Source organism: Fukomys damarensis, unplaced genomic scaffold (assembly GCF_012274545.1).
Source record: "Fukomys damarensis isolate Sample0158 unplaced genomic scaffold, DMR_v1.0_HiC HiC_scaffold_29, whole genome shotgun sequence".
Lineage (NCBI taxonomy): Eukaryota > Metazoa > Chordata > Mammalia > Rodentia > Bathyergidae > Fukomys > Fukomys damarensis.
Window position 1 is genome coordinate 5,807,515 of NW_022900941.1, and position 12,529 is coordinate 5,820,043.

Sequence of the window (12,529 nt, forward strand, 5' to 3'; positions counted from 1 at the left end):
AAAGTTCCTTTCAATTTCATAATTTTCTTTAGTAATATTAATGTAAAATTTATCATATTACTATCCAAATTGGGAAACTTTTGTCTAATTCCTTTTATATCTTTACATTTATTTCTGACTTAATGGTATTTCAAATGCACTTGTTTGCATCTACTATATATGTATATATATACATATCTGATATATATATTATATATGTATATATATCTAATATATATTATGTATATATAATATGTTCATATGTTATATATAATATATATAATGGTATTTCAAATGCACTTGTTTGCATCTACTATATATGTATATATATACATATCTGATATATATATTATATATGTATATATATCTAATATATATTATGTATATATAATATGTTTATATGTTATATATAATATATATATAAAATATATTATATGTATTCCATCCTATTTTAATTGATGCACAGATTATATTATGAAATATTTTGTGGTGCCAAACTTCAAAGGAAAATTAGCAAGCTACTAAGTATTTGCCAATGTATACATAATTTTTCTTTTAAATAATTATTTCATCAAATAACTATGAAATCTATATACTACCTCTGTGGGACATTACTCTCTTTCTGTTACTATAATCCACTAGTTGGAGTAATTTGAAGACGGGTGCAAGTGTATTTCCTAATATTTGTTTTAGGTAGCTATTAAATGAATCAGTGAGCTCTTTTATGATATGAACCACAACTGGTGTTATGATATGTTTTGATAATACATACCAGAAAATGTACATATTGATTTAATCAGAGCAGTTTATGTTTATTAGATCACCTATCTTTATTAGTTCATTATTTTGTTTTTACTTAATACTTTTTTCATGCAATGTTTAATCCCCAATTAACTTTTTCTGATTAGAATTAATCAGTGCACAACACTCTGAAGGCTATTTCTATGTCCATGTGGCTAAAATGTATGCAATCTATACATGGAGATTCAAATTTTATTGGCTTCCAAGTACAACTGCCCATAGGGGAATTAAAATAAAACCATAATAAAAGAAATATAATTTGAAGAAATTAAATTTTCTTAGTAAAAAAAGAATTCTCATAGGGTGTTGATGAGAATTCAAACTAGCAAAAGTATGTTTGGGAGGCAGAATCCCAAAGATAAGCTTTACTTCTAACTCAGCAATTCCAATTTTTTCTAAAGCCTCAAGCTAACTGTGCGTAGAGAGACAGATGTATTCATGCCACAATGTTTCTGGAAATCTTGTAAAAGTCAACGCTAAAGTCAATGTTTATCGTCTGTCAAATATTTATCTACACGGAGCAAATGGATGCATTAAGGAATGAATGAAGGCCGTACATGACAGCACAGTTGAGAGTCACACACTGGTGCTGAGCAAAGGAAGCAAGTTAAAGTCGCACACAGTGTAATTTCACTCATGTAAACTTCCAACATAAGAAAACCTAATTTATGTTGTATAGGGATGTACTTTCAGATGTAAACATTATAAAGCTGAAAACAATTTAGTACTACATTCTATTTCATGGCCTTAGTTTCCTCTGGGGTTCCAGTGAGGGCCCTATGGCAAGGTAAAGGTATTCAAGGCAGGCAGTCCTATGGTTCTGGTAGCGTTCCCATCCTCCCTTGGATAGTGTTAAATTGATATTTGCGTTACGGCTATCTGGTTAAAGTTACATATTTTTATGTACTTTTCTCGCAGTGTAGTCTACATTCAAAATGATGTAAACCATGGATTCTGGGTGCGTGCTGATGTTAATAACTGCTCTACCAACCTTGTGCATCTATTTTCAGGTCCCATAAGTACTGGTAAATTCACATGCTCAAATCTCAACGACTGCTTCCCTGTGGACTGTCCTTCCCTAAGTATTTCCCTCAGCCAATTGCAGAGTTCATTCAGATGCTTTAGCTCAAGAATATGGAGTCACCTGCATTCCCTCTCTATTCTAAGTCCACATCCGGTGCACTAGGAAATCCTGTTGGTTTTGCCTTAAAAATCTACACTAAAAGTGAGTACGATTTACCATCTTGCTGCTTATCTCCCAAGTTACTCTCACTTGGCCTTCTCTGCTTGTATTCTTCTCAAAGTCCCTAGCATGCTCTATTTCTTCATTTGTTTCTTTGATTGCTTCCTCAATGATCTGGCTCTTATTAATAATTCTTTCCCTTGAAGGCATTGCATCATCTATTTTAGTCCTCTCAAAATTTGTATATTTACACTTTCATGCTTCTAGGACTGGGCTGGTGATAGAACAGGTGCCCTCTTTAATATGAATGCTGGTTCCAATGCACGCCTTTGCTTTCACTTCGGAAGCACTCAGTTTTGAATTGCTGATCAGCCACTTTGCATTTATTTAAATACCTTGCTTTTTTCTCACTATTCCTTGAAGATTCTAACTTCTGAGCAACTCTTAATTTCTTTAACTAGACTTGATCTGATTCTTGTTGGTTTCTGTCTATATATTACCACCTAGATGTGTATTTCCTTAAAATTGTCCTTCTGGCTAGCTCTTGCGTTAATTATACCTAAACTTGTCTTCAGTGATAAATGTAACCCTACTGTAATCACTACCCAAATTAACATTTCTAATTGTTCAGATAATTTTAGTGCCTCAATCCTTCCAGCCTGGGATATGATAGGGAACAGCATATTTATTAATTTTTCTTCCCTTTGTCACTCTTCTTTGTATTTTGGTTTGTTTTGATGCTAGGAACTGAACTCAGGGACTCATCCTTGCCAGGCAGACACAGTTCCACGGATCTACATTCCTGTCCCTCACTCCACTTTCTTTCCCTGCTCATTAGCTTAAATCTTATGGCCAATTATTACACTGGCTCCCTTTTCTAGAACCGAGCTGATTGTTTTTTCTTTATCCAGTTATAAAGTTCAATACCAGTTAAGTATAGCTCCAATTTTCATGCTTTACAGTATCATCTGAATATGAATTATGAAAAATTTTCATATGATCACTAATGTCCAGTAACCTCTTAATTCTAACTCTGCAGTCATGGTCTCTTGGTGAAATTATTTGGAATCATTTATGATTTCCTCACATAATTCCCAAGATTTCTTCTGTTATGTTCACCCTAGGCCACTGATTATTTCTTATTTTGATGAAAAATACAGGAGCGATAAGAAGACAACATGAGACTCTGTCTTAACCACCAACATGTATCTGGAGCCATAATATCTATCATTCCGCTGTTGCTATGGATAAATCATCCATGTTCCTAATTAAGAAACTTTATATATTGCTTGAACAATTAAAATCTCATTTTTGCAAAGTATATTTTAAGTGTGTTTATAATTTTTCATTACACTGTCTTTTTCTTCTTAAGGCATAAACATCCTTTGCACATTATGGATATATGCTTTTTCAGGCTTTTCCGCTCTGTGTTATGTGTTAAATTTTACTGAATGGTGTTTTTGAGTAGACAGACATTTTGAAATTTGATTAAAAAAATCTCATTATGGACAATATTTTCTATATTCAGTATAGAAAGTTTGATTTGCCTTCATAAATATACAATTTATCTCTAATTAATTTGAGGGAATAGCATGGAATCAGGACAAAGTTTACTTTTTTTCGCATATATCAATGATCCTACCATCATTTATTGAGAAGATTTCTCTGTTTTTCCTATTCTTCAAAGCTGTCTTCATTTCCATGTGTCTTTCTATGCATGAGTCTGTTTCAAGTCTCCTTATTCTACTCCACCGGTATAATTGTCTCCTATGTAGCAGTTTATTCAGAAATCTCTATATATGAAAGAGCACAATTTTTCCACCTTGATCTTCATGAATGTCTTGAATATTCTTGAACACTCATAATTCCATATTACACTGAACCTACTTTCCACCCTTCCTCATTGTCTTAGGAAGTTGATTTCTATGGACTGTGATAAAAATCCCCGTACCATTCAACTTCGGCTTAGGTTTAACCGTTTGAAGGCACAGCACATTAGGGCACAGGAGGTGAGTGAGATTAGCATTCATATTTTCCAGGTTATCTCCTCTTCCGGTTCCTCTAATCTAGCTGCACTACCTGATCAATGACCACAACTGATAATGATAAGCTCTCTCAGGTATTTACTCTCTCTGGGATTCACTCACTGTTTCCTCCCTTTGCTCTTCAAAGAAATTCTATTGGAGGGTTATCTACAAAATGCAGTAAAAAGGAGTATCTGCCTTGTAAATGATACTATGAATACATGAATAAATAAACTAATTCATATTTAATTTTTAATATGCTTTCTCTTCAGTATACTTAATTAATTGTAAGTTGCAGTTATTGATTCAAAATTTTTTTCTTGATGATTCATGTTTTTTGTCTTCTAATTTAAGAAAATGTTTGACTGTTTAGAGCTTCATTACACTTTGATTTGACAAAATTATATGAAATAGAAATCAATTTTTTAAATGTTGCATCTAATGGCCCCAAAGCTGCTTATTAAAAATTGTCCTATTTTCATCTTCAACTTTATATTTGCTTATACTTTGCTTACATGTGCTTATTACAATAGGTAGAATAGCAAATCACAAAGGAATTTTTCAGATTTTTTTTTTCTGAAGTACTTCAGATTGATCCCTGTATTTTCACATGAGCTGCAAACTGGACCATTTTGTAAAAGCTTTTATTTTGTGGCAGTGTCATACTATGTAGCTACATTACCTGGCTTAGTCTGGACAGTTTGATCTTTCCACATCAGGTTCACAGAGCAGTGGGATTACAGGCATGTGTCACCATGCCCAGCTGGAGTAGTGGATTCTAAAAGGTATTTTAATTGACAGCATATGTACATATCCATGAGATACTATTTGAAATTTTGATATATGTATATATAGTGCAGTGTTAAAATCACAGCAGGCATATATCTATCTCCTTGGGTATTATGTCTTTGTGTTCAAATATTCAAAATTACTTCTTCTAGATTTTCTGGAATATACATCACACTGCTGTGTCAATTGCCACTCTGTTGCACACTGCCCCTCAGACTAACTTGACCCTCTGTAAGTTGGTTCCCACTGGGTAGCCTTTCCTTATTCTCCTACCAAGTCTTCTTTCCCCCTTGTAACCCGATTCCACTCTTATTTCTACGAATTCCACTTTATTACATTCCCCATGTGAGTTAGATACTATAAGAACATCTTTCTGTGCCTATTTCACTAAGATAACATCCTCCAGTTTTATCCATGTTTTTACAAATGACAGCTTTCATCCTTCTCATAGTTAAATTATATTTCTATTGTGTATAGAACACATTTTCATTGTCCTTTGAAATTTTTATTATTTATTAATATGCGGTAGAGAGATACAAGACAAGGTGAAAGATAGGGGAACATCTACATTAACAGAAAGTGGAAAAAAGAGAGATGAACTATGAAATCTACGAACATTTTTATAAAGTGAGCATCTGGTAAACACCTATTGGAAATAAGATGAAGTCAAGAAGAGTATGAGGAATTGTACTTACAGGCTACTGATCGACTTACTTACTTTATAGTATGGATCAGTACCCCAGTGTGTTTTTTCTTCAACCTGATAAGCCCAAACGCATGTTTTACAAGTTAGTTGAGATTCTTTTGCTCAATTCAGAGAAAAATCATGAACTATCAAAGTGCATCTCTGCTAGCAGCCCTGATGTCACCAACTGACGCTAGTGAATACCACACGCCACTGGTTGTGTGACATATTGTAGTCTCTCCTGCTCCCGGCTTCTGCCTCCAGATGCCAGTGTGTCCTCATGCTGTCCATGTACTCTGGCAGTTGTTACTCTGTGTTAGTGATTTTCATCAGCATTGTGTCTCTGGAGCTCTGCAGGGCTCACAGCCTCTAGTGCACACTGCTCTTTCTTTCAAAGTGACTTCTCTCTCCATTCGATGCAAGATAAGAACTGCAAGTAGATTCACAGGACCTGTTGTGCCCACACTATCTGAGAAATTAATTACAAGAAGATTTAGGTAAAGCTTTATGTGAACAGGACCTGTGCTGCAGCACAGTAGTGCACAAGGGGGTCCCTGGCAGAGCTCCTGCCAAGGATCATGACAGGAGGGCTGCTCAGTCAGCCATAGCAGGCCCATGATTTGCCTGAGTTTGAGCCTACTCACTGGTCCCAACTGGCCGAATCTCGAGGATTCCAATAGAAACCTACTGATTGATCAAAATTCAGTCTACTTATTACCTTAAATTCAAGCCTGATGATGCAATTTTAAAGCAGATATCTCCCAGAGTGGGTAGAGTCCAGGCCAGCAGCAGTTTGTCAGTCAGACCGGCAGTAGAGGGAGCTGTTTGATTGACAGCTGTCATCTCTGTGCTAATAGCAGCACCCAGACCAGACTCTAGAGGAGCTAGCTGTGTTAATCACAGTGTACCGGGATTGGGGAACTCTGGGATGCTAATAATGGGCAGAGGTACCGCCCTGATCCCTGCCAGGTTAAGAGTGGCCTCCCTGCACCTAATCCAAAGACAGGGCAGCAGCATCTGGAATGCAGGGCAGGGGAAGCTGGACCACTGCTGATGCACCTGCTGCGGCTCCTCTCACAGGAACACAGAGTGGCCACTGAGTAGAGGAGGAGGACACTGAGGCCAGTGTCTCTGTCCATCACCCGGGGCATTGACGTAATGTAGGGGAGGTGGAGGGCAGGCTGTGACACACAGCCCTGGCTCAGGTGGGGGAGGCCAGGAGCTGTCTGTCTGTCTCACGTGCATGCCATGTTCTTCTCCTCACTCGCCTTATTATTGTTTTAGTTTTCTTTTCATTGATTTTTAATCTCATCTATAAGTTTAGCATATCTAGTCATTTGTTGAACAAATTGTATAGTTCAATCAATGATGTAAAATAATTTTGGAAAGTATTCAGATTTTCCTCCTAAACTACTAGATCTTAAAAATTATCCTACAGTGAAAGAATTGCAGTTGGTAAAAAATGAAACCAATATTCCAGCCACTGAAAATTAGTTTCAAGGTAATACACCTTGAATGTAATGTAATCATCTTTCTACTGAGTATTTACAGTAGGAAAGGTAGCTGACTTTCTGTGGTTATTTCTGAGGTTTTAAATTTGATTAAAATGAATTCTCCCTCTAGGTGCCTTTATATGCCATGAGACAGAGATACACTGATGAAGATTAGAAAGTCAAAATCTATAAATAAATCTAGAATCACAAAATTCCTGGGCACTGTGAACATTTGATTATTCGGTGTGTTTTTGCTGGTGGTGTAATACTCATTCCAAAGATCCATGTTTCTCTAAACCCAGGAAACATTTAATGTCTAATACTTTAAAGCTCCCTTTATAAAAACAAATGTTCATAGGCACTTAACAAATACGGAGTATATATCTTTGCTGAAAATGTAAGAACACCAGACGTTGAGAAGAAATACTTCCAGGCTCTTTAGGGAACTAGGAACTGAAAACATTAGAACAGAACCACTTTTTGGCATTTTTCTCATTTTTAGGGGGGGTTACAGTAACTCCAAAATATATTCTATTGTATCATGTAAGAATTTTAACACATTCTAATTAATTAAAAGATAATCTGCTGCTTAATTTCAGAGCAATGCCGGTAAAAATGGATGTTGTGAAGGGAAGCATATAGTAATATTTTAAATTAGACCTCTTGAGGTGACTGAAGACACCAATGCATTGTCCAAGCTATCTGTGAGGAGAGTTATGGCAATTACTTTCCAGAATTAAAAAATGTCTGTGTTACAGTTGTCCCAGTGATCTGGTTTAGACCTTTCAAATTTTGTGCTGCCATTCATCATATGTGGAATCAAGCAGGACAGATTAAGCATTCTCCATTTTTCTGTTTAATTTTCTTCAATTTAGCATCACCTCTTCAATATTTCCAATGCTTTCCATCCATTATTGCTTCTTCTTACTGAAAGCAGAGTGACACTGTGAAAAGGGAATGAGCTTTGAATAACACAATTTCTGGGTATTGTAACTCCTCACATACCTGTAAGTATATAATTTAGTATCTCTGAGTCCTAAGTGTGATTGTATGTAAAATAGAGATTATGATGCTGAGTTTTAGTGCACTAATATATTTAATATATGTATCATACTATCATTTTATAAGCTTACTTATTGCAAATTATAGCATTACTAGGAAACCTGTGTGATTAGGAATTATAAAACAGATTTCATAGACCTTTGTTAAGATAATACAAACTATTATATTGTATTTGTAAAGATAATTCAAACAGTAAGCCTGTCACAAAAAAATTGTCCTTTTAACTTTTTCCATTTGTTTAATTCTTTTATGTTACTCCTTCCTTCAAATAATAGTCAATTGCATTTAAGAGACTTACACACAGCATTTCTGCTAACCTGACAAGTGTCTACAATGGGAGATAAGATCCAAGAGCCTGATATTGGAATAGGACACCTGTCAGAAGAAAGAGGATATAGACTTGTGGGTGTTCAGGGCACCAGGCACCACAGAAGCTTGTTGACAAGCCAGGTCCCTCTCCAGTGGGAGCACAGGAGGGCAGGTTGTCACTGAAACCATTGTGAATATCTTTACTCACCTCCCTCATTCATTCCTTACCGAATGGGTAAGTATGAGTCTCTCGAGATTCATGCCAAGTAACCATGAATAGGGTAGAATTTGGGTTTATCCATGTCATGGAGGGAAAGCAGACCCCCCAAATATAACAATTTATCAGCTGTGAAAAGATATATAATATATAATAGTAGATAATGTGTGTTAAACTTGCTCACATAATTTTGACACAATATTGTCTCAGATCATCCCTGCTGATTTTGAATTCTGCTGTGCAAAATTTTACTAGGTAAATGTTTTGATATTGTAATATTTGAAGGTTTAAATATTACCTTTTAATTTTTTTTCATCTTATGGCCCATAGAAAGCCAACAGTAACTACACATGACATAGAATAGGACTAGGTAACTTACTCTCACAGAAAATTAAAGTCCAAAGTACCATCCACAAAGGCACATGCCTTGTAAAATCCAAACACTGCCATGTACGTCTATTTTTCTTCCTTTTTTGAATTACAGAAAAGTAATGAAATATGTGGTCATTTCATGTGCTCATTGTATTGCTTGAAAAATTGAAATAAATTAAAGACGAGGAAAATTTTTCTGCTAACCCATTGAATTCCAGTGGATTTCCCAACCCACATGTGCATGTCTTCTGTCCTCAATATTAATGTCAGAATATATACCCACACAGGTTCAGAAGGTATTACAGGAGAAATTTGTAAATTTTAAAGAAAGAACTTATTGCCCATCTGTTACTGTGTACCGGACACCTACATGTCCTGGACGCATACACTTTTTTTGTGTGTGTGATAGTTGCTTGTGTTTTTTAATATTTTAACTGAGATATTTAAAATATACCAAAATCATCATGATAGTAATACAGTGAACCCTGGAGTTTTGACTGGACTGACATTTATGTGAACTGACTTACAACCAGAATTTTCATTTTAACTTACAACCAAAGTCTGGAGTTATGACATGAATGCCCGTAGCTCGTGGCTCCAGATGGTCTCAGGTACAGATTTAAGCCTTGAAGAGTTCTGGAAGGAGCAGGACGACACCCTTTCCTGTGTGCGGCTGAGGAATCCTGGACCAGAGTCTCTCTAAGGACTCTGAGATCTGCTTGTGTACAGGAGAGAGACTTTGAAGGCTGTGTAGAGGAAGCTGAGCCTTCAACTGAACAACTTGACTTACAACCAGCCCTTGCTAATACATTGAGTTCTTAAGTCAAGGGTCCACTATCTCTGCTGCTAGCTGACGATACATTCATGATGTTCTTTTATTTATATTTTCCATGGAGATATTATTAGTCATTGAAAGTTGAGATAATTTTCCTTTTCTAAGGCTCTCGTATCATTCTTATTATAATGATTCTATAATTTGCCCGAGGTTACTTTGGAGAGGTCACATGCGCTCTTCTTGGTCTCCTATTGTAAGATTTGTCTTGCTTTCCTTCACTCATAAATGTACTGTGTTCTGGACCATAACCACCATGTTAAATCACATAGTCACTCTACCAAAGTGAAGCGTTTCCCAAACTACAAACTCTGGTGAGATGTAAGCTGAACTGTAGAAGTGGAATGCTATATACCTGACAATCTCTAAATAAAAGTTCTTTAGGCCACACAATACACACAATTTAATTTGCAAAACAAAACAGACTGGCTTCCTCTTGAGGAATTTTTACTGCATTCACATATCTAACACGGCAGAGCTGGGATCTAAATCTAGTTTTTACTAAATACAGAGTCCTTACGTGTTTCACTGTATATTGATCCCTTTTGAAAATGCTGTCAAGTGACATTAAATCAAAACAATCATTTAGTTTATGTTCATTGTTGAGGTGAGAGGGCGTGGTTGTGACAAGGTCAATGTGACTGTTTGTACACTTTGTAGTTTGAGAAATAAAGTTTGAGAAATCCAATAGGCAAGAAATGAGAGAACCACACAAGAGCTTTGCAACCTCCTAGCATGAAATACAAATAGTAAAAATCATGCTTTCACAGACCCAAAGTGCAATTCATACATCGGAAAGCTAAAGCCCAGAATGCAGTACGAGATGAAAGAAGCCAGGAATGCTGAGTCCAGATTGTGTAAAAATCCCAATGCCAGATCAGTTATAAGAAAGCAGAGAAGTCTTTCTTTCTTTTTTCTTTTTTTGAGAAAATTTGGAGTCAAGAAGAAGCTGAAAAACGTCTTAAATCAGTAGTTCTCTAATATGAAATTTAATATGGCCCTTGGAAGTGATTGTTTTCTTGTTTAGGAAAAGATAAGACTAGAAGGAAAGGAACTCGTGTCTGCTGTTTAAGAGAACAGGAATTGTTTGCAGTTTCACACATATCATTCAGTGCTTTCATCACGGAGAGCAGAATATCCCTGTCATGATTTTAGAGGGGAAGAGATGAAAACTTTCAGTGTGACTGTCTTCTCTTCTACACTAGTCACTGAGTACAACTACTTAGGTGTTGTTTCTGTGCCAGGCCTCATGTTAGACATGGTACAAGGTGTTCTCTTACATTTTGCACAACGAGATTGCAAAGCATGTTACATGCTTTACCAGCTTAATTTTAAAACAAAAATAAGATTTATATGAGTGGGCTTGATTTCCAAATCCATGCTCTTTGCCTTTTCCAACACTGTTCTAAACTGAAACAAAGGGATTAAGTCAGCTACTCTCCTAACTCCACACATCTGATCTACTCCTAATCATGTTTACTTTGTGTGTTTCTAGAATTATCCCCACCTCCCTGTTTCTCTCTCTTTCTGTCTACTTTTCTTACTCTTGGTCTCACTCTTATTCTAATTTAATACACATCTAAAGAGAAACTATACACACACAGTTTTCTTTGCCATATTGCTTGATCAATAAATCTATACTTATCTTACTGATAGATGCACAGCTTCTTTCCCAATGTATGTGAAACAAGTCCCAAAACAAAAACAAACCAAAATACCACCAAATGTTCTAAACTATTTTCTGCTACAGTGAAGTCTTATGAAACAAATTAACATAATTTACTATAATGCATTTTTAATAATCAAATCTCAATGCATATTAACATGTCTCTCATTACTAACAAGTATGATTCAAGTGTATTTGATTTCTTGTTCTCTCTGCTTTGCTAGCAAAGTTCTTCTTCTACCTATCGAGTTCAACTGTCTTGAATTAAACTGGTCTCTCTGACTTCTGAATTTCTCCATAATTGAAAAATATTTGGAAGAATAGTATATAGTTGGTGAAATGAAGGGAAATGAAATGAAAACTTCAACTAAATATGTTTCTTGCTTTCATCACTCCGTTCTTTAAAAATAGTACCATTTTAAATTCTGTCAAATGATATCTGTAGAAAACTAATTTTATTAATTTCTTCTTATGTAAGTCCAATACATTCCCTTCACTGAAAGGATCAGGGCTAAGAAGAGTTCCATGATACAAATATTCTGAAATCATGGGTTCTTGACTGTTGTATTTTTTTATTGTGTGCATATTTTTCCAACTGTAACATATATTTTATAAAGAACAATTGAAATGAGAATTTCTTTCCTAATGAATATATACTTAACCTTTTCTCACCAAGACACAGGCAATAAACATTTTTATTTGCTTGGTTTTGTTTCTTTCCCTGATATGCGATAACCCTAGTATATTGCTCTTGAAATTCAACTGTGTAAACATCTGAATGCAAAATAAACATGAATTTTGTAACAGAGGTTTTAGGAGATAAAGATATAACAGAGACCATCACTATTTGTTTTTACAATTCTAATTATCCTTTTCCTTAAGTACTTGTGGTTTCAGAAAACATAACTGTGTAGAATAAGTGTGATGTTAGAATCAAGACAGAAATACATTTGAATTCCAACTCTGAAGATTGTGGAAATGAAGTAAAATTATCAAAGTACTATAATCCATAAAATTCTATATTCATGAGATGGAGATTAAATACCTATTTAATCATAAGTATTTAAATGTACTGCTATCAGAGTCAGTGCATCTTAGTACATTTTACAGTCACCAC